Source organism: Apium graveolens, chromosome 1 (assembly GCF_009905375.1).
Source record: "Apium graveolens cultivar Ventura chromosome 1, ASM990537v1, whole genome shotgun sequence".
Taxonomy (NCBI): domain Eukaryota; kingdom Viridiplantae; phylum Streptophyta; class Magnoliopsida; order Apiales; family Apiaceae; genus Apium; species Apium graveolens.
In genome coordinates this window covers 73,456,205-73,478,169 of record NC_133647.1, presented here as the reverse complement: position 1 = coordinate 73,478,169, position 21,965 = coordinate 73,456,205, and positions in this window count along the sequence as shown.

The window sequence follows — 21,965 nt, the reverse complement described above, 5'->3', positions numbered from 1 at the left end:
GCCAAATCAGAAGTACTCGGCAAGATCAGTCAAATCAGACAAAGTTGGAGAGATCCAAATGCACTGCCTAGAGTTTTAACTATCCCATAAAATGGTGATACAGTGCATTTGAGACCTTATAGGATGATGGAGTTCAGAGATGAAAAGGGTGTCAGAAGTTTTTTCAGACTTGAAGATCAGCTACAAATATTAAGCAATGACACACTCAAAGACATGCAGTAGATGATAGATCTCAATGATGAAAATGAGGCTAAATTCTTTAAACAACTTCAAAATCAAATTAAGGAAAATGATAAGAGGCTGGGAAAGAGGACTAGGGATTCAAGGAGACAGTAATGATCAGCTCAGACTAGAGGAGCACCTTGAAATGACATGTAGCTATACTTCACTTCCTTTATTCAAATTTTAATTGAAGCATTTAGCAATATATCTATTGTTTAATGTATTAGTTCTAATAGGGTGTTTTGTTATCATCAAGTTAACCTAAATTTATGCCTATAATTCTATTAGACATAAATTGGGGGAGATTATTAAGAATATGTTGTAGGCTTGATGATAACTTAACAAAACACTCTAAGTAGATAAGTTAAATGATTTTATAACTATCAACAAATAACCACACTTGTTCATCCGTTGATAGAGTAGCTTATATTTCAATAAATTTTCGTAGAACATTCTTGTATACTGTAATTACTTAGAGGTTTAGAAGTTGTTGGAAATTCAAAGTCATGTTGACTACTAGAAAGATATACAAAATAAGTTGGTTAACTGTAAATAGAAGATGCCTTGTAATTTTGTATAAGTGAAAGAGTATCAACTGCTAAGGATAAGTCAAGTCAAGTTTCAACGGATATTAGATAAAGTTTCAACGGATAACACCTATGAAGCCTCAACTGATAATCAATTCAAATAACAGTTGAAAGTGACTTGATAGTGACTTGACAGTCATATGGGTTAATTGTATACAAAAGAAATGTGGCAGCCTGGAATCAGGTTTTAGAGAATAAAGAAGCATTTCTATTTCCATGCTTAACTGAAGATATTCAAAGATGCTGGATAGAGAAATGAAGCAACATGTGAATAAACTTAGATACTTGTTTTTACTATTTGTCTTATTCATAGGTATCTTGGTAGTATATAAACCAAGTGTAGCAAGTAGTTAAAGCATGACCAAGAAAAGAGAAATAAAAAAAGCTACATCTGTTAGGAATTCTCTCTGTTTTATCTTTAAAAAGTACTTATAAACAGCTGTGTACATTCTTGCATCACAGAGTTCTCTAATCTATATATATCTCTGGTGAAAAGATCAATCCACCAGAAAGTTTTTATACAGTCTTATTTATTTACTTTGTGTTTGAATACTTGAATTCTTTTAATACGCACTTCTGCATATTCATTCACGATTATATATATTCAAAAGAGTTTTAAAACTTCCAAAATAAACCAGAATTCCATTCAGCCCCTCTTATGTAATTCTATTGTTAAATTGTTTGGGATAAAAAAAATATATCACAGGGGGGGGTGAATCTGTTTTTTAAATTTTAATCCTCTTTTTAAAGTGTTTGGCTTATTCTGAACAAAGCAAATATGAATTCGTAAAGATAAATTATCTGACAGTAAACACACAGAACAATTTATCAAAAACCCACTTAATTGTATCAATTAAGTTTATCTTACTACAAAACTGTGTTCTTGGAAATAAGAACTCAGCCACAAATTTTGAGAGAGAATACAAGACTTTTCTAGATCTATTTGTTACCTCTAAAATAAGGGCCCGTGCATGTTTCATAGACCAACAATATGGGATTACAAAATTTGCACTAAAATGTACCAAATATTTTCTAAAGCTATCTTGTCTATTTCCTTTTCTGGTGTTAGCAAATATGTGAAGAATCTTGTAGGTCTGTGACCATCCTTTGTCCAGTAAATCTTGACCATTGATCTTGTATTCTTCAAGCTGCTTTTGTAGTCTTTCCAATTTAGTAAATGAATTGTTTGCTGATTGATAATCTTGAATCTTGAACTTGTCTGTATTCTAAATTTGAGATAGTTTTTTGAGATCTCATTTTGTTCTGTAGAGAAGTGATATATCGATAAGTAAAATGACTTATCGATATCTTGAGTTCTCTATATGTGTTTTTGAATTGTCGATATCTCTGAGATCTCTACGTAAAGAATTTGACTTGTCAATATCTTTACATGCAGAAATGACTTCTTGATATCTCTGAGATCTCTACATAAAGAATTTAACTTGTCGATATCTCTGAGATCTCTACATGCAGAAATGACTTATCGATATCTCTAAGATCTCTACATAAAGAGTTCGACTTGTCGATATCTTCGAGATCTCTACATGTAGAAATGACTTATCGATATCTCTGAGATCTCTACATGCAGAAAGGACTTGTCGATATCTCCGAATACTTCTCTACAAGTCATTTTATACTTCTCGACATACTTCTCTATATCCCTTGATCTGTGACTTGTCGATATATGATTTAAAACATTTTTCTAAGCATAGTTTTATTCAAATCCAAGCTGCTACACTTCTCTCTGAGGCATGATCAGGAATTGATCTTCTTCTAGAGTTTATTCCTTAGCTTAAAGGTTGTTCACAGAGAAATCCTCTAGTCTCTCATCTACTAAACATTTTTACAGACTCAAGGAATATAGTTACAATAGACAATTATAGATTATCATACAACTTAATCTCAGGGATGTCAATTTGACTTAGTCTTGTTATGTACAGTCATGTCTTTCACAACATATGTCACGTCAACAAAGTTTGAATACAACAAATTAAATTAGAAAATAATAATCTAAGAACATGTAAATATCATAGTTTTAACAATGAGAAAAGACTAGAAGGTCAGAATGCTGCAATTGTTGGTCACAACTTTGGCGCCAAGCATAAACCCGACCAGATAATAGATCCCATGTACTTCTCCTTCATAAGAAACATATGGAAAAAATTACAACATAATAAACAATGATATATAAATCAAAAATATGGATTGTTATTGTACATTTATGTTAGGAATATGTTGTAGGCTTGACGATATTCACCAAAACACCTTAGCAGATTAAATTAAGCGTGTTTGTAACTTTCAACGGATAATCTTACTTTGTCATTCGTTGAAAGAGTAGCTTATGTATAAATAAGTTTTTGTAGCACATTCCTGTATACTGTAATATCTTAGAGAATTAGAGGTTGTAGGATATTATAAGTCATGTTGACTACTAGAATGATATGCAAAATAATTTGGCTAATTGATGCCTTTTAATTTTGCATAAATGAAATTGTATCGACTGCTATGGAAATACTTTCAACGGATGATTCTTCAAGGCTTCGACGGATGACTCAAGATACTCTCAATGGATGATCCAATAGAGACTCAACGGATAATCTAAAAACTCTCGACCGATAATGAATTCAAATAGCAGTTGATAGTGACTTGACAGTCACATGGGGGTTGATTGTATACAAAAGGAATGTGGCAGCCTATTTGCAGGTTTTTGAGAATAAAGAAGCATTTCCATTTCCATGCTTACTTGAAGAAATACAAAGATGCTGGATAGAGAGATGAAGAAACATGTGATTAGACTTAGACATTTTGTTTTATATATTGGTCTTTTTCATATGTAACTTAATGATATATAAACCAAGAGTAGCAAGTAGATCAAAATTATTGATTGAACTGATAAATAGAAAAAGCCACATATGTTAGGAATTTCTCTGTTCTTTCTTTATAACTTTACTTGTAAGCAGTTGTGTGCATTCTTGTATTATAGAGTTCTCAATCAATATATATCTCTGGTGGAAAAGATCAATCCACCAGGAATTTTTTAAATCCTTGTGTTTAATTACTTTGTGTCTTGAATACATATATATTTCATTTCCGCACACTTGCATATTCAAACACAAATATATTTTGGTAAAGAGTTTTTTAATTTCCAAAAGAAAGCAAGAATTACATTCAACCCCCTTCTGTAATTCTATTGTTAGATTGTTTGGGAGTAATAATTGGTATCAGATCACACTCTTGACACACTAAGAGTTTAAAGATCAAAACAACTAACAACATGAGTAAGAAGGATGTTGGAGTGAAGATCCCCTTTCTGGATAAAGACAATTATCACCATTGGAAGGTGAAAATGCACATGTATCATCTCTCTCAAGATGAAAGGTATGTTGATTGCATTGAGAAATGCCCTCATGTTCCTCAAAGAGATGCTACAGATATTGAAGGAGCTGTAGGCAATGAGAAAAGCATTCCAAAGCTACAATTAGAATGGACAGATGAAGACATTGAGCAAGTGCACAAAAATAAAAAGGCTATGAACATTCTGTTCAATGGTCTTGATGGAGATATGTTTGACAATATCATCAACTATAAATCTGATAAGGAAATTTGGGATATAATTCAAATCATATGTGATGGAACTGAACATGTGAGGGAAAATAAGATGCATCTAATCCAGCAGTATGAGCACTTTCATTATGAAGACAATGAATCTTTAAGTGACATTTTTAGTAGGTTTCAAAAACTACTAAATACACTGAAGCTGCATGGAAGAATCTACCAGACAAAAGATTCAAACCTGAAATTCCTTATATCTCTACCAAAAGACTGGAAGCCTATGACTGTCTTTCTTGGAAACTCTCAATATTGTAAGGAGTTTACTTTGGAGAGAGTGCATGGAATTTTAAAAACTTATGAGCTTGAGTTGGAACAAGATGAGCATTTAGAGAAAGGAAGAAAGAAGGGAGGATCTATTGCATTGGTAGCTAAACAAGAGAGTGAACGAGATGAAGATTGAAGCTGTGCAATATGCACCAAACTCAAGGGTTTGTGAAGGCAAAGGAAAAGGGATCATGGCTGAGCATGAAGATCATCTTAGTCAGGATGACATGGAGGACATAGATGAATATCTAGCTTTACTATCAAGAAGATTTTCCAAGCTCAAATTCAAAAAGAATTTTAGAGCAACCAAGCCAAATAGAAATATGGTGGATAAATCTAAATTCAAGTGTTTCAAATGTGCCTTGCAAATGAATGCGAAAAGCCTGATTCTGAGAAAAGAAAGTTTGAACCTGTGGATTATAAAAAGAAATATTTTGATTTGCTCAAACAAAAGGAAAGGGCTTTCCATACTCAAGAAAATGACTGGGTAGCTGATGAGGTAGATGAAGATGAAGAAACAAGCTATGTCAATCTAGATCTAATGGCCAAATCAGATGAAACAGAGGTCAGTTCTTCGAGCAATCAGGTAATCATACTAATCTAGCACACCTTTCTAAAGATGAGTGTAATGATGCTATAAATGACATGTCAATAGAATTATATCACTTGCGTGTTACACTTAAGTTACTCACTAAAGAAAACATAAAAAATTAAAGATAATAATCTATTTTGAAGTGAGAGGAATACTGTGTTAGAAACTCAATTTATTAAGTTTGAGAAACTAAAGATAGAGTGTAAGATTGCAAAAGATGAATTGACTGAATCTTTGAAAAAAGAGGAAACTTTGAGAAAGCACCTTGAACGAGAGCAAAAGGTAATCAAGGCTTGGAAGTAATCAAGAAATGTACATGCCCAAATTGCTAAATTCAAGAAATGGAATCATTCTGTGAAGAAGCCTGGAAAAAGTGTAAGGAGAAACTGGATCCTGAGTTGGTAGAAGGACTATTGATGGATGTGGAATCAACGGATGATGAAGTTTATCCATCAAAAGATAAATGAAATTATCCGGTGAAAAAAAGGATGCTCATCCATTGAAAGAATAGAAGCCAATTAATAAAGCCAAAATTGCTAAACTCGATGAGAAATATGGACCAGTTTCCAAGAACTTTATTATAGGAGAATCAAGTCAAGTAAAGGAGAACAAAAGAGTGAATATGGGGCATCTGTCAATGAAGCAACTGAATGAAAGATTGGAGAAAATTAAGGTCAAGACATACTCCAAAAGGAAAAACAACAGGAATGGAAAAGTAGGAATTAACAAACGTAACAACTACACACCTGATAAATATGCACCTAGAAAAAATATGTGTTAAATGTGGTAGTGTTAATCATTTGTCTATTAGTTGCAAATCTGCTATGTCTGCACCCATATCTACACCTCCCTCATTTCTCAACATGCCCACAATGCCTATGAATGTTATGTCTGCACAAAATTTGAATGCACAATTTGCTAATATGCCATTTGCACAAAATCCTTACTATGTTGTATTCTATATGACTCAAATGCCATTTAGCATGCCATACTCGAATAACATGTTTGCACATAATATGCCATTTCATGTTAACCAACATGTGTATGATAATTCTGCAATTATGAATGGTTTTCAAAGCCCTACTCTAATGACCAAGATTGAATTTCAATCAACTAAGTCAAGTGAGGAAAAGCCCAAGAAACCTAAAAAGAAGGCTAACAAGGCAGTACCCAAGGAAACTTGGGTACCAAAATCAATTTGATTTGATTTTGATGTGTGTAGGGAAACAAAAAAGTTTGTGGTATCTAGATAATGGATGCCCATGGCACATGACTGGAGACTCTACCCTGCTTACTGAGTTCAAGCAGAGAGCTGGCCCATGTATTACTTTTGGAGATGACAACAAAGGGTATATTGTGGGATATCGCTTGATTTCTAATAAGAGTGTCATCATTAAAAAAGTTGCTCTAGTGTATGGACTCAAACACAATCATTTGAGTGTCATCCAGCTATGTGACAAAGGCAACTCTACAACCTTCAATTCAGAAGCCCGTGTTGTTATAAACAAGAAGGACAACAAAACGGTTCTTACTGGAGTGAGAAAAGGAAATGTGTTTCTAGCTGACTTCAACTCATCAAAAGCAGACTCTATTACTTGTCTTTTTTAGCAAAGCAAGTCAAGATAAAAGTTGGCTATGGCACAAGAAGCTGTCCCATTTGAACTTCAAGACTATGAATGAATTAGTCAGAAAATACCTAGTAAGAGGGATTCCTCAAGTTGAGTTCTCAAAGGTTGGATTGTGTAATGCTTGTCAAGAGGGAAAATAAATCAAGGCATCATTCAAAAGGAAGCTTGAATCTATAATTGAAGAATTACTAAAACTATTGCACATGGACTTATTTAGACCAGTCAATGTGTTATCAATCTCAAAGAAAAGATATTGCCTAGTGATTGTGGATGATTTCTCAAAGTTCACTTGGACATATTTCCTCAAATCTAAAGATGAAGCTAGTGAAATCATTATCAATCATATAAGGCAAGTCAATAATCATCCTGATCTCTTAGTTAGAAGAATCAGGAGTGACAATGGAACTGAGTTCAAGAATTCTGCAATGTGGTTGTTTTGTGAAGAAAATGGGATCATGCATGAGTTTTCAGCAGCAAGGACTTCACAATAAAATAGAGTGGTGGAAAGAAAAAATAGATCTCTTATTGAAGCTGTAAGGACAATGCTAGAAGAATCAAAGTTACCAACTTATTTTTGGGCAGAAGCTATAAATACTGCATGCTACACTCAGAATATTTCTTTGGTCAATCAAGCAAAATGCATGACTCCTTATCAATTATTCAAGAACGTGAAACCAACACTTAACTTTCTTTATGTCTTTGGGTGCAAATGCTACATTCTAAGGAATCAAACTGAGCAACATGGAAAGTTTGATGTCAAAACTGATGAAGGTATATTTGTTGGATATGCTATGGGAAATGCATATAGGGTATACAATTTTAGAACCAACATTATTATGGTATTTGTACATGTCATGTTTGATGATAAGAAGATTGAAGGATTGCAAGATGAAGGTTTCCATGAAAGCCTTAAATTTGACAATATTGAGATAAAATGTGATGAAAGTGATCAAGAAATAATTTCCAAGGAAAATGTAGAAAAATTAGCAACAAATGAAGCACATAATTCTACATCCATCGAAAGACAAATTGCATCATCCGTTGACAAACAAACTACATCATCCGTCGAAAGGCAAAATTCAACATCCGAAGCCATCAATAGGTTTTGAAAATCATTTTAGATCACACACAGAAATGACCCCAACCTCAAGTCAAAAATCCACAAACTCAGGGGAGTTTTTCCTAATAAAAACACAGTCACACATCAAGACAACTTTGAGGCCTCTTCATCTAGAACTAATTTACCATAACAAAGGAAATGGACTAAAGATCACCCATTTGAACTAGTTATTGGTGATGCATCTTCAAGAGTGCAAACAAGGAAAATAACTCAAGATGAATGTTTTTATAGCAGCTTCCTGTTACAGAAAGAGCCAAAGAAGGTAGAAGAAGATTTGTTGGATCCTGATTGGGTTTTAGCTATGCAAGAAGAGCTAAACAAATTTGAAAGGAAAAAAGTATAGAAGCTGGTACCCAAACCAAAAGGCAAGAATCCTATTGACACCAAATGGGTATTCAGAAACAAGATGGATGAGAATGGCATAGTCATAAGGAACAAAGCTAGATTAGTTGCTAAAGCCTATTGTCAACAGGAAGGGATAGATTTTGATGAAACTTTTGCTCCTGTTGCAAGACTTGAAGCTATCATAATTTTTCTATTCTATGCAGCCCATGCCAATTTTAAAGTCTATCAAATGGATGTAAAGAGTGCCTTTATAAATGGAGATTTGGAGGAGCAAGCCTATGTTAGTCAACCTCCAGGTTTTGAAGACCCCAACTTTCCAGAATATGTTTATACCTTTTGAAAACACTCTATGGATTGAAGTAAACACCTAGAGCCTGGTATTTCACTTTGTCATCTTATAGAAAATTATTTCCTTCTTTCCCATGAACACTTTTCAAATTTCCTTTTAGAAAATTATTTCACAAGAGGTACTGTTGACAAAACATTTTTCTTTAGAAATGTTAATGGCTCTAGTATACTTGTTCAAATTTATGGAGATGGTATTATCTTTGGATCTACATATGAAAAAGATTGCCAAATTAATGCTAAATATGAAATGAGCATGATGGGAGAACTAACTTAATTTCTTGGTCTCCAAGTTAAGAAAGTTAGTGATGGAATATTCATTAGTCAAACCAAATACATTCATGATCTTTAAAAAAAGTTTGACTTAATGGATTGCACATCTGCAAAAACTCCCATGACCACTGCCACTAAACTTGAAATAAACACAACTGAAAAGTCGGTGGATATTTCAACTTATAGAGGCATGGTAGGTTCACTTTTATATTCAACAGCCAGTAGGCAAGATATAATGTTTTCTACTTGTCTTTGTGCTAGATTTCAGGATGATCCTAGAGAATCTCACTTAGTTGCTATTAAGAGAATTTTCAGATATCTCAAAGGAATACCAAAACTTGGCATTTGGTATCCTAGAGATTCTGGTTTTGATCTAATTGGTTATTCAGGTTGTTGAATAGATAGAAAAAGTAAAACAGGAATCTGTCAGTTTCTAGGAAACAAACTAGTGTCCTGGTTTAGTAAGAAACAAAACCCAGTTTCTTCTTCCGTAGATGAGGCTGAATACATTATTGCTGGTAGCTTTTGTGCACAGATTTTATGGATGAAGAATCAACTATTGGATTATGGTCTACATGTGGACAAGACTCCAATTTTCTGTGACAACACAAGTGCCATTGCCATTACTGAAAATCTTGTATAGCATTCAAGAACAAATTGTTAGAAATATGTTGCGTACTTGATGATAAGTCAATCAAAACACCTTAGTAGATTTAACTTAGTGTATTTTGTAGCACCCGACGGATAATCAATTATAGTCCCGACGGATGGTTCAATATAGTCCCGATGGATGACTAATTGATATCCATCGGTGAGTAGCTTATGTAACAATAAGTCATGTAGCACATTTTTGCAAACAACTTTGTATAAGATTCTGTAGTAGCTTATGAATCATGTAGACTACTAGTAGATGTGCAGAATAGGTTGATTAAATGTAAATATAAGATGTCTCGTAATTCTGCACAAATGAAATAGAGTTAAGTGATAAATGGCTACCCGACGGATGATCAACAAAGCTACCTGACAGATGATCAACAAGGCTATCTAACAGATAACAAGCATGTACCCGACGGATGATCAATTTAAATATCAGTTGACAGTGACAACATAGTCACATGTGTTGGGTGTTTGCAAAAGGAATGTGGCAGCCTGTTTAGCAGGAAAATGAGAACAAAGAAGCATTACCATTTCCATGCAAGTTATGAAGATTTTCAAAGATGCTGGAATAGAGTAGTGAAGCAGCATATAATTAGACTAGATAGGTTTTGTTTTATTAGCTTGTCTTATTCTATGTAAACTTGGTGATATATAAACCAAGTGTAGCAAGTAGAACATAACAACTAACAAACTAAGAAAATGCATTTTTAGTAGAGAAACATTTGTAAGCTGTATTCTGTAGAATTTCTCTATAGTTTGTTTGTTCACTTGTAAAGCAGCTGTGAGCTATTCAAGCTTCACAGGGTTCTCTTAATATATATATATATATGGTGGATACATTCAAATCCACCAGAAAGTTTTAAAGACCTGAGTTCTTATTACTTTATGTTTGATTAACTTAACTCTGCATTCCGCACTTTGCAAATCAAACAGTTAGATATAAATTGAGTTAGAACCATTTTTCATAAATCTTAAAAAGAAGCCAGAATTACATTTAACCCCCTTCTGTAATTCTTGTTGTATTGTTAGGGAATAACAATTGGTATCAGAGCAAGATCTTGAAGTACAAAGAGTTTAAAGATCACAACAAAACAGCAAGATGAACAAGAATGATGTTGGAGTCAAGATTCCATTTCTGGACAAAGACAATTATCACCACTGGAAGGTGAAGATGCACCTACATCTTCTTTCTCAAGATGAGGCCTATGTGGATTGAATAGAGAGAGGTCCTCATGTGCCAATGAGAGCTGCAACAGGCAATGAACCATTTGTTCCCAAGCCTAGGCATAAATGGTCAGATCCTGATATTGAGCAAGTCAAGAAAGACAAGAAGGCCATGAATATATTATTCAATGGAGTTGATGGTGATATGTTTGATAACATCATTAACTGCAAAACAGTCAAGGAGGTTTGGGACAGTTCAAATTATCTGTGATGGTACTGAGCAAGTAAGGGAGAATAAAATGCAGCTGCTAATTCAGCAATATGAGCACTTTCATTGTGAAGATAGTGAGTCTCTCACTGACATTTTTAGTAGATTTTAAAAACTGCTAAATGCTCTGAAGTTGCATGTAAGAGTCTATCAGACAAAAGACTCAAATCTCAAGTTCCTTAGATCTCTTCCAAAGGAATTGAAACCAATAACAGTCTCATTGAGAAACTCTCAAGATTACAAGGAGTTTACTTTGAAGAGACTGTATGGCATCCTGAAAACTTATGAACTTGAAATAGAGCAAGATGAGAGGATGGAGAAAGAAAGGAAGAAAGGAGGGTCCATAGCACTGGTTGTTGAGTTGGAGAAAGAGAAAGAGGTGAAGGTAGAAGTTGTTGAGTCTACAACAAAGGTCTGTGAAAACAAGGGCAAGGGGCTGGTAGCTGAAAATGAAGATTCTTTGAGCCAAGATGATATGGATGATATTGATGAACATCTTGCATTCCTTTTCAGGAGATTTTCCAAGCTCAAGTTCAAGAAGAACTTTGGAGCATCTAAGCCAAACAGAAACATGGTGGATAAATCAAAATTCAAATGTTTCAAATGTGGCTTGGCAGGGCATTTTGCCAGTGAGTGTAGAAAGTCAGATTCCAGCAAGAAGAAGTTTGAGCATGTGGATTATAAACAGAATTATTTTGATTGCTCAAACAAAAGGAAGGGGCTTTTATTACACAAGAAAATGACTGGGCAACAGATGGTTTGGATGAGGATGAAGATGTCAGCTATGTAAATCTAGCCCTAATGGCCAAATCTGATGAAACATAAACAAGTTCTTCAAGTAATCAGGTAATCACCACTAACCTAGCACATTTATCTAAAGCTGAGTGTAATGATGCAATTAATGACATGTCTATAGAATTATATCATTTGCGTGTTACACTTAAGTCTCTCACTAAGGAAAATGCTAAAATCAAATAAAATAATCTATTTTTAAGTGAGAGGAATAATGTGCTAGAGTCTTAGTTTATTGACTTTGAGAAATTGAAATTAGACTGTAATATTGCTAAGGAGGAATTAACTGAGTCCTTGAAGAAAAAAGAGATTTTGAAGAAGCAACTTGAACGAGAACAGGAGGTGATTAAGGCATGGAAATCATCTAGAGATGTTCATGCTCAAATCACTAAAGTTCAAGGTATTGAGTCCTTTTGTGATGCAGCCTGGAAAAAGAGTAAGGAGAAGATGGAATCCAATTTGGTTGAAGGATTGCTAACAGATGTGGACTCGACGGATGATGAGAGTCATCTGTCGGATAATCAAAAGGATTATCCGTCGAGTGACACAAATCCTCATCCGTCGGCTGTGTGCAAACCTGTGATCAAAGCCAAACTTGCCAAGTTAAATGATAAGTATGGATCAGTTTCCAAAAACTTTGTTCCAGGAGAATCAAGTCAAGTGAAGAAGGAGAAGAGAGTGAATGTTGGTCATCTTTCTATCAAGCAATTGAATGACAGATTAGAAAAGATTGAGGTTAAAACAGAAACTAAAAAGAAAAATAATAGAAATGGGAAAGTAGGGTTTAACAAACATAACAACTACACACCTGATAAATATGCTCCAAGAAAAATCTGTGCTAAGTGTGGTAGTGTTAATCATATGTCTGTTAATTGCAAACTTGTTATGCCTACTCCTATATTTGTACCATCTTCTTTTCCCAACATGAATGCCATGCCTTATATGCCTATGAATGATATGTCTGCACAGAATATGAATGCACAATTTGCTAATATGCCATTTGTACCTAATCCTTATTATGCTGCATTTAGTATGCCTCAGATGCCATTTAGCATGCCCTACGGGAATAACATGTTTGCAAACAACATGCATTTTCCTGTTAATTAAAATGTGCGTGATAATTTTGTTTTAATGACTGGTTTCAAAGGTCCAACTCAAATGACTAAGGATGAATCTCATATCCCCAAGTCAAATGAGATCAAACCTAAGAAACAAAAAAAGAAAGCTAACAAGGCAGGACCCAAGGAAACTTGGGTACCAAAATCAACTTGATTTGGTTTTGATGTGTGCAGGGAAACAGAAAGAATCTGTGGTATTTGGATAGTGGTTGTTCAAGACACCTGCATGGAGATTCTACCCTGCTCACAGAGTTCAAGGAGAGAGCTGGCCCAAGTATTACTTTTGAAGATGACAGCAAGGGTTATACTGTGGGATATGGATTGATTTCTAAAGACAATGTCATCATTGAAGAGGTTGCCTTAGTGGATGGTCTCAAGCACAATTTGTTGAGTATCAGTCAGCTTTGTGATAAAGGCAATTCAGTAACCTTCAATTCAGAAGCCTGTGTTGTGACAAACAAAAGGAGCAACAAAGTGGTTCTCACTGGAGTGAGAAAAGGAAATGTGTACCTAGCTGACTTCAACTCATCAAATGCAGAATATATCACTTGTCTTCTCAGTAAAGCAAGTCAAGATGAAAGTTGGTTGTGGCACAAGAAGTTGTCCCATCTAAACTTTAAGACCATGAATGAGCTTGTCAAGAAAGAACTGGTTAGAGGTATTCCTCAAGTGGAGTTTTCTAAGGATGGATTGTGTGATGCATGCCAGAAAGGAAAGCAAATTAAAGCATCATTCAGGAAGAAGCTTGATTCAACAATTGAAGAATCTCTGCAATTGTTATACATGGATTTGTTTGGACCAGTCAATGTGTTGTCCATCTCAAGAAAAAGATTTTGCCTAGTGATTGTAGATGATTTTTCAAAGTTCTCTTGGACATATTTCCTAAAGTCTAAAGATGAGGCTAGTGAAATCATCATCAATCACATAAGGCAAGTCAACAATCATCCTGATTTCAAAGTTAGAAGAAGGACAATAGAATTGTGTTCAAGAATTCTGTTATGAGGGTATTTTGTGAAGAGAATGGGATTATGCATGAGTTTTCAGCAGCAAGAACTCCACAACAAAATGGAGTAGTAGAAAGAAAGAACAGATCACTTATTGAAGCTGAAAGGATAATGCTTGAAGAATCAAAGTTACCAACATACTTCTGGGCTGAAGCTGTAAATACTGCATGCTACACTCAGAATATTTCTTTGGTTAATCAAGCAAAATGTAGGACACCCTACCAATTATTCAAGATCTAGAAGACAACTCTAAATTTTCTTCATGTCTTTGGCTACAAATGTTATATCTTGAGAAATCAAACCGATCATCATGGGAAGTTTGATGCTAAAGCAGATGAAGGAATTTTTGTTGGATATGCTGTGGCAAAAGCATATAGAGTCTACAATCTAAGAACCAACATTATTATGGAATCAGTACATGTTGTGTTTGATGATAAAAAGATTGAAGGACTGTAAGATGAAGATTCTCATGAGAGCCTCAAAGTTGATAATGTGGAGATGGTTAGTGATGACAGTGATGATGAAAGTGAACATGAAACAATGGCAAAGGATAATGCAGAAAAATCTACTACTAATGAAGCACAAAATTCAGCATCTGTCGAGTTGCAAAATGCTTCATCCGTCGGGAGACAATCAGCTTCATCCGTCGGAACTCAAAATGCACCATCCGCCGGGTCATCAAAAGAAGCTGAAAATCATAATAGATAACTTACAGAAAGTTCCCCTTTCTCAAATTAAAAATCCATAAACCCAGGGGGAGTTTCTAATAATCAAAACTCAGTTACACATCAAGACAACAATGAGGCCTCTTCATCTAGAGCTAATCTACCTCAACAAAGAAAATGGACAAAAGATCACCCATTTGAGCTCATCATTGGTGATGTATCTTCTAGAGTTCAAACAAGGAGAGCAACTCAAGAAGAATGTCTATATAGCAGTTTCCTATCTAAGGAAGAACCAAAGAAGGTAGAAGAAACTTTGTTGGATCCTGATTGGATTTTAGCTATGCAGGAGGAGCTAAATCAATTTGAAAGGAATAAAGTATGGAAGCTGGTACCCAAGCCTAAAGGAAAGAATCCAATTGACACCAAATGGGTATTCAGAAACAAGATGGATGAAAATGGCATAGTGGTCAGGAACAAAGCTAGATTGGTTGCTAAGGCTATTGACAACAAGAAGGAATAGATTTTGATGAAACTTTTGCTCCTGTTGCAAGACTTGAAGCCATCAGAATTTTCTTAGCCTATGCAGCCCATGCCAATTTTAAGGTCTATCAAATGGATGTCAAGAGTGCTTTTCTAAATGGAGATTTGGAGGAGGAAGTCTATGTCAGTCAGCCTCCTGGTTTTGAAGATCCAAATTTCCCAAATCATGTCTACTATCTTTTGAAAGCACTCTATGGACTGAAGTAAGCACCTAGAGCCTGGTATGACACTTTATCAAAGTTCCTTTTGGAAAATCACTTCACAAGAGGTACTGTGGATAAAAACTTATTCTTTAGAAATGTTAATGGCTCTAGTATACTTGTTCAAATTTATGTAGATGATATTATATTTGGATCTACAAATGAAAAAGTTTGCAAAAAGTTTTCCAAATTGATGCAAAGTAAGTATGAAATGAGCATGATGGGAGAACTAACTTACTTTCTTGGTTTACAAGTTAAGCAAGTTAGTGATGGAATATTCATTAGTCAAACTAAATACATTCATGATCTTTTAAAGAAGTTTGATCTAATGGATTGCACATCTGTAAAAACTCTCATGGCCACTGCAATTAAGCTTGAAGTAAACACTACTAAAATGTCTGTGGATATTTAAAGTTATAGGGGCATGGTTGGTTCAATTCTGTACTTAACAGCTAGTAGGCCAGATATAATGTTTGCCACCTGTCTTTGTGATAGATTTCAGGCTGATCCTAGAGAATCTCATTTAGTAGCTATTAAGAGAATTTTCAGATATCTCAAGGGAACACCAAAACTTGGCATTTGGTACCCTAGAGATTCTGGTTTTGATCTAATTGGTTACTCAGATACAGACTATATAGGTTGTAAAATAGACAGAAAAAGTACAACAGGAACTTGTCAATTTCTAGGAAACAAGCTTGTGTCCTGGTTCAGTAAAAAGTAAAATTCAGTTTCTACTTCTACAACTGAAGCTGAATATATTGCTGCTGGTAGTTGATGTGCATAGATTTTGTGGATGAAAAACCAATTGTTGGACTATGGTCTACAAGTGGATAGAATTCCTATTTTCTGTGATAACACAAGTGCAATTGTCATCACTGAAAATCCAGTACAATATTAAAGAACAAAGCACATAGATATCAAGTACCACTTCATAAGGGAACATGTGATGAATGGTACTGTGGAACTGTATTTTGTTCCAAGTGAAAAACAACTGGCAGATATATTTACCAAGCCACTGGATGAATCCACCTTTTCAAGGTTGGTAAGTGAATTAGGTATGCTAAATTTTTCTTGAATAATTTCAGATATTTTGCAACTTATTATGAAGCCAGAAATTTAAATAATTTTTCTGTTTTGGATGAAATTTTGGCTAAGTCAAAATTTACATCCCGGCGGATGATCATTATCCATCGAGTTTGATCATCCGTCGGAATATAATTTGTCAATAAAATCAATTATTTTTCTGGAATATTTTAAAACTCGACGGATAACTGATTTATCCTCATCCGTCGAATTGTCTCAATCCTAGCTGTTAGTTCCCTGAACATTATCCATCGAGTATACTTACAGACTCTAAGCATGACACGACGGATAAGTGGCTGAATTTTTACAGTTTATTTATTTTTAAACAGCAATTTTGGGAAATTTTTATTGGCTACTTTATGATTTTTGACAGTTATTTTCTGAGATAGTATAAAAGCAAATTCACTTTTATTATCATTCTCAAGATTCAATTGCTCTAATTTCTTTCTTCTCAAAAGCAAAACTCTCTCTCTCTGCAAATTCCAAATCTCTAACAATGGCACCTGTAGTGAAAATCATGTCTCAAACCGGTTATATTTATGCAAAAAATAACTTCTCAGCTTTGGTGAACAAGGAGATTCAACAGTCTGGTGACTATCACAAAATGATGGATTATGTGAAGAACTGCAAACTCAATTATGTCATGCTGGAATCACCCACCATTTACTGTGAAGTTGTTGAAGAGATAAAGACAACAGCAGTGTACAACTCGACAGACAGGACCATCACATTCACTCTGAAAGGTAAGCAGTTTTGCATAAATAGTGATATTGTTAAAGCATGCTTCAAGATTCCTGATAATACTGTAACTGCTCCACATACAGACACTGACATTGTTAATATGCTTAATTCCATGGGTTATGCACTCACTACTTCTAAACTAAGTGAAATTAGGAGGTTGGGTCTTAGGAAAGAATGGAGTTACCTGTGTGATGTAGTAACCAAGGTGTTTTCTGGTAAGTAACTTTGACTCTATAAACATTTATATGCTTAACATGCTTTACATGCTAGTTACTGATAAGTACTTCAATTTCAGTGATTTAGTTTTGTTTGAGTTAGGCTTTAAGTTAGGAGAGATCAATAAGAGAGGTAAAAGTGTCTATTATGCTAGATTCTTTATGATGCTTGCTAACCATCTTATTGAAGATATTGTGATTGAGAACCCAGCCAACAAGTTAAATTATTGGGTTCAAGAAAGAAGGATCATTGCAAATTTAAACAGAGCAAACCATCATAAGGAGGTTCCCTTATACTACTTTCCAGTAATAGAGGGACCTCAGGTAAGTGAGGTAATTTCTTCTATCTCCACTCTTCCAACCTCACAAATTTATTTGCTTTCTAGTGTAGCTATGACAACTGTGTCAATGACCCAACAGTTTCCTACCTAAGCTACCAAACCAACAATTGTTCCTAAATCCAAAGCTAACAAAGCCCCCTCTGATTTCTTTCAAAAGAAATCAGTTATAAAATCCACCAAACCTAAAGAGGGAAGTGTGAAGGTGGGCAAGAAAGATGAGGGACAGGGTGAAAATTAAAGAAGCCCTAAGGATAAGGTTGGAGAGGTGAGTGTTTCCCAACCTAGCCACAATGCAGTTTCTCAACAAACTGCAGTGCTTAATAAGGATACTAGCTCATTACTGGTTTCATCCTCCCAAAAGGGTGTTACCATTGAAACAAGCTCCCAACCAGGAGCACAGGCCAAGAGGGTAAGGGACACAAGCTCACCCCAAACTTATACCAGAAAGAAGAAACCAAAAACCCTTGGGGATGCACAGGGCTCACACACTGTGCAAAGTGGTACACAAGACCCAGTCACTGCACCTTCTCAATGTCAGGTTGATGTGGCTCCAATAAATGTGGTCACAGCCAAAATCTCTAATAATTGAAGCACCTGATACACCAAACTCTCCCACACACTCATTGGATGTTGACATGATCAATACATCACTTCCAAATTCTCCAACTATAACTCTCTTGGAGAAGCCAAAAATCCATGCAAGTGAGCATCATCTTCTAGATGATTTGTTGTCTCACTTGCCATTTCTTTCTGAGACTGTTGAGACATCTGTGCCAAAATTTTCAACAATCTGCACAGAGTCTACAATAGTCTCCACTCCAAACTCAATTATTTCTTCTATCCCGATGGATATTTATCATCCGTCGAGTAGTGATTGTATCCCGACGGATAAGCTTAACAGCAGTCATCCATCGGATAGTCAAATAGCTAACCCGATGGATATTCCTCATCCGTCGGGCGTCTCTGCACAACTTTAAATTTCATCAATTCTTACAAGTACAGGAGACTTTAGTAGTAGTTCAATCACTCTTAGGACTGAGGGAAGGGAGTGATTTGAGTGAGAGTCTGGGTTGCTCCCAGGAAAAAGGAGAGGAAAAGAGTGATCTAATGCAGTCCATTTCTTCAGGACTGGAAAAAGTGAGTGATAGGAGTCCCACCTTAGATGGTGAAGGTGAGGGTGTGAGGGTGGGGAGCCAAGGTGAGACCTTGATGCAAGAAAAGAGAGATAATGAGAGAAATACAGGTACGGGAGAAATAAGGGTGGATGTCTTTGCAAGTGAGTTAATGAATGTCCAGGATGCAGACAGGGAGGGACTATCTCAGCAAAGTCAAGCTGTTATAGATTCTACCTCCTTGGATGCTGAGACATTTACTCACCCTGTTCCAGCATATCAACTTCTAGCTGAACAGGGCAATGACAATGCAGAAAGAATGCTAAACATGGTGCACACCACACAGTCTATGCAAAGAGAAAAGGATGTAATCACAGCTCTACCCTCTATAGCTGGTGATATTGACTATGAAATTGGTGGTTCAGAAGATTTCTTTGGTGGTGAGGATGAAGAAAGTGAAGAAGAGCCATTGGACATAGGGGAGAAGTAGGCCCTAGTTCCAGATCAGGCATGCCATCATGGGCCTTCTCAAAGAAATGTGATGAACATCATTTCAAAACCACACTAATCCAACTTATTAGTCAAACACAGTCTGCTCTTCAATAATCCAAAAATGCTAGCACCAAAAAGCTTCTACAAGCACATCTTGCTCCTCTCCAACTACAGCAAATCCAAGGCTTCCAACACAATCAGGATATCACTTCTATTCAAACAGAGATCACTCAAGTGAAGAAGGATATAGCTGATAGATTAGATTCAAAACTTTCAGAGGCTAAATGCTTGATATCAAAAGATAACTAAGGAAGCACATTGATCTTGTCATCCTTGGAGAAAAGAATGACAGCAATGGAAGCCTCTCTAACAGCTATACCTCTACATCAGGCACAACAAACAGACTTGCTTCAAAGGCTAGTGGCAGCACAAATCCCTTCTTCTACTCAACTTGCTGATAATAAAAAGGGGGAGAAAGAAACCTTTTCTAAGGGGGATAAAGCAAGCTCAATTATCTTATTCAGTCAAGGGGAATCAAGAAGTGAGGGGGAGTAAAAAGTGCTAAACATACAAGTCAGCAAAGTGATTGTGCCAACAATTGCTTTCACAAAGCCACCAGTGTTGGATATAATTGATCTAATCCAAAGAGCAGCTAAAAAGCTTGAGTTGAAATCAAATCCCAAGATGCTTGATGTTACAGCTCTAGAGAAGGAAATAAAAGAAAAACGGAGAAAAATAGATGCAGATATTCAATAAAAGTTTGGGCCAATTCAGAAGCCAGACAAAGTCTTCAATCATCATTCTAAAGTCATGAAAATTTATGTGAATGACATAAGTATGAACTATCTGGAAAGAGGTCAAACTTCCTGCATCAAATCTCCAAAGAAAGATCTCATCATGAAGGCCAAAAGGAACTACTCTAAGTTTTCAGAAAAGAATCCTATGGATACAGTATTTGAAACACCTAGCCAGATGAGAAGAAGCTGCTGGCTTGGTCTATTGCATTCTACAAGGATCCACCTGATTCAGCATTGAAAAGAAGAATTGCCAAGATTTATAGAAATGATAAGGAGATTTGTGTGGTGGTTGGACACCCACTGTTTATGGAAGCTAAGAAGGAAGAGAAAGAAAGAATCAGGCTAGAAAAGAAGCAAGCTGCTTTGGATGCTAAGAAGCAAAAGCAAAAGAAAGAACAAGCTGCTATCTTGGCCAAGCTTCAAGCTCTAAAAACCACAACAGAACTTCCTTTACAACCAACTGTAATTACTGAACCTAAGGATCTGAAAATGCAAGAAGAATCAAAGCAGAAAAGAAGATTTAGATACAAACTCCATTCCAAGAGGAAAGTGAACTTTAATGATGAGGAATTGGAAGACCAATTTCCCAAAAAGCCTACAACTACAACTCAGACATCAAAACCCTCAATGGTATTTAAAGAATTCAAAGTGGTTGATCCAACAAGAAATATCCATGGTGAACCAATTGTTCCTAAGGATGGGCCTGTAGACTGGGATAGTTTACCAATTCCTGAGCTAAATTTACCCATCTTCAAGACAAAGAAGACAAAGACTAGAGCTAGCAAGAAAGTGAAGCCTGTATCTCTCAAATCCAAAGCTCTAACCAAATCCCAACCCACAGTCAACAAGCGAGATATCATGTACATTTGCGATATCAAGGAATTTTCAGACTTGAATCTCTACTTGGATGAACTGGAAGAAGTAAGCAAAATTGATGCTTACAGACATCTTCCTGAAAGACTCGTATTTAGATACAAGGGAGGGAAAGAGATGACATGGCCTCTTCACAGGAATCTCCAAGAAAGCCAATCTATTCTGATTATAGTCTACTCATCCTTCAAAAAGAACTTTGGATACAATGTGACTGCAAGAAGAATAGTTCTAAAGAGGATTGAGGAACTAAGAAGTATTAGAGCCAAAGATGCACTTCCAAAAACTCTATTTATTCCCTTTACAGGAAAAAGAGTGCATCTAAGGCCCTATTGGCTGATGGAATTCATGGATGACAAAAGTGTTAGAAGATTCTTCAGATTGGAGGACCAATTGAGTATCTCTAGCAATGAGACTCTTTTGGAAATGCAGGAAATGCTAAATCTCTCAGAAGCTGATGAACTTGAATACCACAGACAACTTCAGAATTAAATTGAAGAAAACAACAGAAGGCTTGGGAAGAAATCCAGACAATCAAGGAAATAGATCTATCTGCTCAGACTAGATGAGCATCTTGATAACAATTGTGAGCAATTTCTTTGTGTACTTTGCATTGTTCAACTTTCAGAAAATTTGTAGCACTTATCAGTTTTATCTACTATTTTTCAATCTGTATCTTTAGGATGTTTTGTTATCATCAAGTTTCTCTTAATTTATGGCTACAATTCCAGTAGACATAAATTGGGGGAGATTGTTAGGAATATGTTGCGTACTTGATGTTAGATATATTTGTGATGTCATGTCTAATCTAATTTGTTTAATTTCAGAACTTATTATCAGAATATTAGAACTTAACTGGAAATCAGAACTTACTGAAGATAGGAAGTTATCAGAACTTAAGGAGTCAAAACTTATATC